This window comes from Ischnura elegans, chromosome 8, assembly GCF_921293095.1.
Source record: "Ischnura elegans chromosome 8, ioIscEleg1.1, whole genome shotgun sequence".
Classification (NCBI taxonomy): domain Eukaryota; kingdom Metazoa; phylum Arthropoda; class Insecta; order Odonata; family Coenagrionidae; genus Ischnura; species Ischnura elegans.
The window spans coordinates 101,025,909-101,034,278 of NC_060253.1; the positions used below are offsets into that span (position 1 = coordinate 101,025,909).

Below are 8,370 nucleotides of genomic sequence, written 5' to 3' on the forward strand. Positions count from 1 at the left end.
CAAAAATTACTCATCGAACCTCAACAATTTTTACAGGGAGGGTTTTCAAATCATTTCTCTCGCATAATTAGAACCCTGCATCAAAGTTTTGCGGTCACTTTATTTTTTTACGAACATAGCTATCGTTAAAATCTGAGCTAAATTAAATAGAATTCCAATCTATAAACTTTTTTCACCGATGACATAAAATGGTGTTAATATGTTATCCAGACTTTCCCATTAAGTCCATATAACATTTTACAACAACTAATAAGAATCGCGTTAAAACATCTGTCTCAAATTCACACACCACAGCGGATATTGTCGTGGCCATCAATTATATTCTTCAAAACACTAATTTTTACATCTACGATATAGGCATAAATAGCTTATATATTAACGACAGTGTTCGCGTAATTAAATGATTGCAAGCTCAAACGAATGAAATATTTCAAGTTTTCTTAATGGATATCATCACTCTTTGATCAATAATGGCTGGGCCTCGGACACTTGAAAATGGGGGTAGCTTTTAAAAATAGAGCAGAAAAATTGAGGACTTCAATTATCATTAATGTTCTACAGTTCCAGATACCAGATTTTGCAGCATGCGAATTAGGCCGGGAGCTGCTTGAGACTACTTAGGAGGCTGCGTGGGCTTAGGTTACCAGAGCAATTGAGAATAGATCTCTCTCAGAGCGACAAGGGGGACATCGTATTAGAACCCCACTATATTTCCAGGTTCCACAAAAAAGATAAATTATTAGAGATATTTAGCCGAACGTGTAGATTTGGGAATCCATTTTTTCCTCGAACCATAAAGGCCTTTAATAAATGCTTAGTGGAACTTTTTAAAAAAATCCCTTTTATTTGTTGATGGTTGGTGTCCACACACCACCCGCCACTCGCCTATTGAGTCGGCTAGCGGGGTAATATGTAGATGTAGACAAACGCTTTACGGGATTGACGAGACAGCGTTGCAACTACCCGAAATGACAAAGTCTGTCGAACCTGTCTCATGTCGGAGGAGTCCCAAATATTTGATCAATCTATGAACTCGGGAACGGAGTCTTCAGTTTGCAAACAGAGCGACATCGGCAATTTTTGCGACTAATCTCAGAAGTTATTATCATTATGGAGAGACTTTCAAATCGATCTCGCAACAATTCCAGAGACTTACGCAAAGGGTTTTCGGAAAGTATGTTCTCCAAAGGTGGCGAAACTCCAAAGAAAAAGATAGGGAGCGTATGCCAAAAGGCTTTCAATCAATTCCATCGCTTTATTGGTCAAATAGAACTACCAACTGAGTGCAAAGAGTCAGATCCCTTCCCATTCATTTTAGAGACTGAGATCAACATCGTCGTTCGATAGACACTTGGACCACGGAGGGCGGGTTTTGTGGTTACTATGTCAATGAGGGCATAACTGCAAACTAAGATAATGCCAGCGATAGATAATGGCTAATGAACTCTTCGAAGCTCATGAAATTACATCCTCTTTCCATTAACTCATATTTTTCTCGTGAATAATTGTTATGATCGTGCACGCAAGTGTCCTGACCAAATTAAAACTAAATTACCATTTATGAGAAAATTGCTTTCCTAAGAGTCTTCTGATAATAGTACATATTTTGGTTCTTAAAATTTCAAAGAGAAAATTTCGATAATATTCACAAAATATTTAAAATCTCAATTCCTTACATTTTTGATGGACAAAAATTAAAATAATATCAAATGTATGCCGAGGATGATATTGTTTTTTCCCCACAATATAACAAGAGATTGATACATGAAGCTATTTTGATGAATATTTCCATTTGATTGTATGCTAACCTCAAACTTAAGACCTTTTTATGAGAAAATTTGAAATATGTGAATTTTTTTACATTTTTATAAATAATCACCTCCTTAATCATATTATTCCTTACTCATTTGCTACCGATTGTTATCTCAGAGTAAGGATGGGGGAGAGTGCGCTTTGGCTACTGCGCATGTAGTCAAGATGGTGTCACGTGACGGTGGGAAGGAAGCTCAGAGGGATGGGGAGAGTGCGCTTTGGCTACTGCGCACGCAGTCAAGATGGTGTCACGTGACATTGAAACGTTGGATACCGTATCGCCGTAAGATAAACAAACATACGAATTTCCGACAAGGTGAGTAGTAGTGATGGGCAAAGTCGATCATTTTAGTGATTCAATCATTTTGACTCGAGTCACATAAGTGATTCAATCAATTGATTCAATCACTATGATCGAAAAGACTCAAATCAAGATTCAATCACTATGATCGAAAAGACTCAAATCAAGATTCAATCACTATGATCGAAAAGACTCAAAGGAGTCATGATTGAAAAGACTCAAAAGGAATCATGATCGAAAAGACTCAAAAGGAATCAAGATCGAAAAGACTCAATCAATGGATGTAATAAATCACTTTGAATAATCGAATAAATACTGCCTCATCTGCGAAGAGCATTGGTAACGCTGATTGCTATCCATATTATCATTTCATATACTATTTTAATTGTGAATTCCTAGATGAGTAAATTAGATTGCAAAAATGAAGGAAGCAGTGTCATGAAAATATTTGGGAAGGCGAAACTGCCACAGTTTCTTAACACTAATAAAATAATTTCTAACTATAGTTGATCAAAATATAACACAAAATACACCGCACACTATGCATGAATCTGATCTGCAGGATAATTTTATGAACGGCACAATAAAATATAACCAGCTTTAACTTCTACTTCTTAACGTTCTCCTACAGGAGTCATTTTAATATTTTCCTTTTACGTGTATTGGTGTTATTAATACTGATAACTGCTGGAAAACATTTAAGAAAAAGATTACACAAGTATTCAGTTCTTCATAACATAGTATTTAATTTTATCACAACTATTTCTGCCCTGACGAAAAGAGATTAAGCATCGGTCGTTCCAAAATTTGAATCAAACCGGAAACCGAGATGATTGATATGAAACCGGAAGTCGGAGTGATTGATGATCGACTTGTTTAACGAAATGAATCATGAGTCATTTGATTCACCTAGTGATTCAATCTTTTTGATCGAATCGTTCATGATCGACCCATCACTAGTGAGTAGTTTTTAAAGTAAAACCGTGATCTTAGAGTGAATGATAATTATTTCCTTTCTCGATGTATTTCATTTGTTATACTGAATATATCTGGGGCGTTTAGATTCTTTTCTCCCCTTAATTTCTAAAATACCGTAGCGTCAGCATGGCAATGTTTTGCTATGCATTGAGTTGTAAATAATGTTTCGCGAAAGGAAGTGGAATTCATTTTCATTGATAATTTCTTTAGATTGATTCTTCATAGTGTCAGTGTTCATATAATTTCCGTACCCTTCTAGCCTCAACGGTATTCCTTTTATAATGGAATTTGTGTGTAGTGTGTTTGGAATGTTTGACACGCCTTGAAATGGGGATATTTTAACCTTTTGATTATTCCTTTAAAATATGGGCTTTTACTTAGATATTTCTTACGGCTGACTTGTATTAACTATAAAAAGTGTCTCTTTAGGTTTCCTGCAAGTGAAGAAGAAGGAAATCATCGATGAGGAATGTAAAAGGAGCATATTTCGTGCCCAGCAAGTGCACCAAAATGTGTTTTATCAAAAAAGTTTATCATTAAAATATGCATTTATCTCCAAATAAAAGTGGAAAACATCAAGTGCATTGTTTAGTCCAGAAGGAATCCTATTAAACTTGAAAAATGTATTATTTTAATGCTTTGGTGGATATGCAAATACTGTAGACTAGTAATAGTGGGAATAGTTTAAAACTATGCATTCTTTTACTTTCCATGGTGAAATAATTTTACTATCATTATATAAATTACATGTTTAATATTATAAATACAGCCAAATCTTGGAACGTTTTATTCTTGACGCAATGTATGAGCTGCGAGTCGTAAAGTAAGCCCCTAGTGTAGAAAAAGGTATATTTTACTTAAGTAGTTGTTGGGGATCTTACGCAAAATTTGAATTTAGACTTTGCTATTTCTGATATTCTTTTGAAAAATTTAATTGTTGACCATTTTAGATGCTGAAAGCATACAAAAGAAAAACAAAGCTTTACGACATAAATTTCGTAGTTGAAAATTTAAATCATATGTGAGAGAAAAATGGAAATTAATTGTAGATATAATTCAATAATTACTTTTTCTAAGAGTCTTTGTTACTATTTTCGAGTTTTTCGAAGTAATTGAGCCCGATTGTATTTATTTAGTCCTCATTGTATCACCGTAATACGGTAACTTCATGCCACCCGTGCTACGGTAGATTTAAATTTCCCGCACTTCTTCCCACCGTCACGTGGTAACCATGTTGACTACAAGGATCTGCTACTGCGCAGCCCGAAAGCGCCCTCTACCCCAATCCTTACTCTGAGATTGTTATGGACACGAATTTTGACTTATTTAAAGCTAATATTTTTCTCTATGTAGTTACCACCACTAAAATCGAGGTAATGCTATTTCTTATAATATGGGAAGTTTAGCGGGCATAATACTGCAATAAATTTTTTAATCGTTCAAAAATTACGAGATAGAGAAATTTGTGGGTGTTAAAAAAATCAATAAAAGCAGCTTAAATTAAAAATAATTTTAAAATTGCCTCCAAATATTTGACAAAGATTCTTCTAAACTTATTTATCGGCGTATCAACACTCTCTAGATGAAAAGAGCCTAAAGGGCATAGTTGTTAAACACCAATGCTGAGACATTCCATTCCCAAGAAGGACTAGTCAACCGTCCCAAAGCATGCCCCTCTTTTCACCTGCCACTGCCGCGTAAAGCTGCTGTACCTGGTAAAAGCTGCGCAGGCCTTTTAAGAACCCGGCTGGAGCCGACCCGAGCAACCTCACTAGATCTCAGTGGCACAGCGGTAAAAAACGATAAGTCAATGGTCATAAGGCGAAATTTAATAATAAGGCACTTATAAAAAATCATAATTATTGCTCAGTGTGAATGCTTGGGCACCAGAATATCATTTTAATCCTCGGACTTATTGCCAAATCTTTTGCTTCCGGGAATATTTCTTCCACATACACCCATAAGAGCCAAAAACACTAGATTTACGTGCAAAATTGTTTATATATTAAAAGTTTAAATGCCAAATACTTCGTTTTGAAGTATTGCACCGTGATAGGACGTCCCGTAAGCACCAATCATGCTTTTTTCCCCATAATTTCAGTCATTATTCGTATTGAGTAATACAATCTCTACCACGCTTTTACCTTTCCGCGGCTCTCGTGAATGGGAAGCAATTTCTGACTTTTGAAATTGCCGTATCCCTCTGCGAGGAGAGAGAAATCACCATAGTAAAGAAAATGTGTAAATCATATAAAAACGGCGACGGAGCATAAAGGTATGTTTTACTTCATTTAACGCTTGAATAACGACTGGTTATATTTCATACGTAACCACCCCAGCTTAAGCTTAAATATTTGCTTGAAGGGTGAAAATTTCTCATGAAAAAGAGCTGCAGCACATCACCGAACCAAGTGAATTTGGCAACGGTATAGTTTTATCGAATCGCCAATTTTCGTCAGATCTTCGCCAAAATTAGTATACATAACTTATTTCACATTCTAAACAATCCTAGGGGTGGGCAAAAGCGCTTCGACTACAAATAAAAATTTACTAATTCATTACTTATCTTGGTGTCGAATGGGTAACTTATACGTTGCAGGAGCCATCCTAGATGACAAAAGACGATCGAAAACAAACTTCGACTGACTCCGACAGACGGGCTTATGACGGCATTAGCGAAATTATGTGGGCGGGTCGGATTATGCCAGGGTGGGTCGAGGCATGGTTTTTGTATTAAGAACATTAATTCGTCCCTCGATATTATATCAAAACCCTCTGATACAAACTAATTTGTTCACCTGCAACAGTTTAGTTTTCGATCGTCTTTCCTCATCAATAATGGCTCCTGCAACGTATAAGTTACCCATCCGACACCAAGATAAGTAATGAATTAGTAAATTTTTATTTGTACTCGAAGCGCTTTCGCCCACCCCTAGGATTGTTTAGAATGTGAAATAAGTTATGTATACTAATTTTGGTGAAGATCCGACGAAAATTGGCGATTCGATAAAACTATACCGCCACCGTAAATTTCGCCTGTTTTTCACAGTTCGTGATAATTCGAGGCTTCGATCTCTCTTGTTTTGCATCTACGTCCTGTAATGACACCCCGGTAAAGGGGAGAATAGAGTTTTTCGTACGTTTATATGCCTATATGCGCAATTTTTATGGTCGGAGATGAAGAATTACTTATGTTCTTCCATATTGATGATGCATATTCCATTTATTTAACCCATTTCCTTCCAGAAAAATGACTGCTTGCGATTTTGAAGATATTTAGGAGTTTTTTCTCCTATTATTGTATTAAGTTATCCATTACAAATATTTTGGTGATGCATTCATCAAAAAGTTTTCTGAGAATGACCGGTGGCGATAAGACTACACTCGGCGGTAACGTGTCAAAATCTTCTGGGATCCATTTTCTACTAGCATAAAAAGAGGATGAAAGCTTCAGGGAAACCATATTTTTATGATTAAGGAAGGTTTAAATCATCATTTCAATGTCATTCTATTTTTACTTCTAGTATACTTTGTAACTTATTTACAGACAGCAGTCCTCCATACTGAAATTCCGATTCGCACCCGTCCCTTTTAACAAGTGGAACTATTTTACAATCTTCAAAAAGAAACTGATAGACGCATTAGGTTAACGAAGCATTAAGAAGCATATTTGCAACAATTTGAAAAAAAAATGGTGCCCAGTTTTTCATCGAGTAATGGAATGACGCAAGGGAAATACTACATTATGAACGCATTGGTAGTAATATTTAAGCTTAAACCGTAGGATACTTCCTCTCCAAATTTCTCCCTGACTTTTGTGAGAATACCTTGATTTTTCCAGAATCTCGAAATAGCCTTACAATTCCATTTTTTTCCTGGCGGTCGCCAACCAGTCAGAAATGAACCAGAGAAAATCTAGGCTGATATCACCGCCCAAATACCTAATCATCGTGTGGAAACACACCAAATGGGGAGAAAGGATGATTAATTGGTTGAGTTGACCTCTGAAACGCCTCCAATCCGTTTCTCTCGCACCATCAAACAGATCTCAGCCCAAGGTTCATTTCGTACAAATGATGAGAACTAGGCACGAAAAAGAATTGGGCTCATCTCACAATGCTCTCGGAAATATAGTGAACTTTATTTCCGCCGACATCCCTATCTCAACGAAGCCATTAGATATGATGTCAAAAATATATCTAATATACGATGCGAACATCGAGAAAAGCGTTTAATAGATTATATCGCACTCAAAAAACACAAATTTTGAAAGCTTCACTGGCAATCATAAATCTATTATTGCTCAAGAAATAAAACAGTATATTAGCCTATGAACATTATATATATTCTTCCATAATTACCTATTTGAATCCGCCAGATTTCAATGGTAAATCACGTTTTAGAAGCTAAAGAGTAATGCTACCCCATCGTTCTAATTTTCACTTTAACCGTAATTTCTGGAAATTTTTCGTATGAATGTAGATCGCACTTCCACACACTTGGAGGCGGTAATCTTGATAATGACGCTAAGGGGTTTAAACTGCCGGGTTTGAACAAACAAATTTAGCAAAAAATTACTAAGCACTTCATATCTACCAGCATGACAACACTATCTCACTTCGAAAAGCCTCATAGCAGTTTAGTAACATGAATGTCGCCATAACAAAAAATGAAATATCGATTCATCGTGAAGCGTGATTGAAAAATCTACGATGGTTAAGTGTTCCTCAAATTACGAGAGAGATTTCATGGATGGTGGTGACTAAATTAGCGGAAGAGGCCAATTATAAACCTTTTATAATTTCCATTCCGACAATTTTGGCGAGCCCTGCCGCAAACGTTCATGGTATTTCTTGGTGCAGGTAGTCAAAACCACAATAAAAACCCTATGATTACAAAAGTAGCCACCTGAAGGACCACGGTGGCTATTGATACATCAAGATGATTTTCCTTCACTTCTCTAGACTTTCCGATTCTTAAGGCCGTTTTACACGGTACACTGAATTGCGCAATCTGACGTACGTGCGAAGGCGCAATCAAAATTGCGTCGTGTAAAGCGGTGAATTGCTAGAACACATGCGAGAATGTGTGGATGCGAGGCGGAAAATAGCCCCTGTTCTAATTTCGTTCATGCATTCGCGCAATTCCACGCCATTTGAGAAATTAATGCAGCTCTAACCTGCCCCGTGTAAAACGGCCTTTATACTGCATTCGCAATTTTCCAAACAATTTCATAACATGAACCTCATCAAAGTCTCGAATAGGTGATTAAAAAAGGG

At 36.5% G+C, this 8,370-nt stretch overlaps 1 long non-coding RNA gene across 1 annotated transcript; it reads left to right on the top strand.

The window, feature by feature from the left end:
• The first annotated feature begins 1,930 nt into the window (after positions 1 to 1,930).
• Positions 1,931 to 3,865, top strand: LOC124164163. Its single transcript, XR_006865973.1, has 2 exons — positions 1,931 to 2,128; positions 3,521 to 3,865. It is a non-coding gene; the product is annotated as an uncharacterized LOC124164163 (long non-coding RNA).
• The last annotated feature ends 4,505 nt before the right edge of the window (positions 3,866 to 8,370 follow it).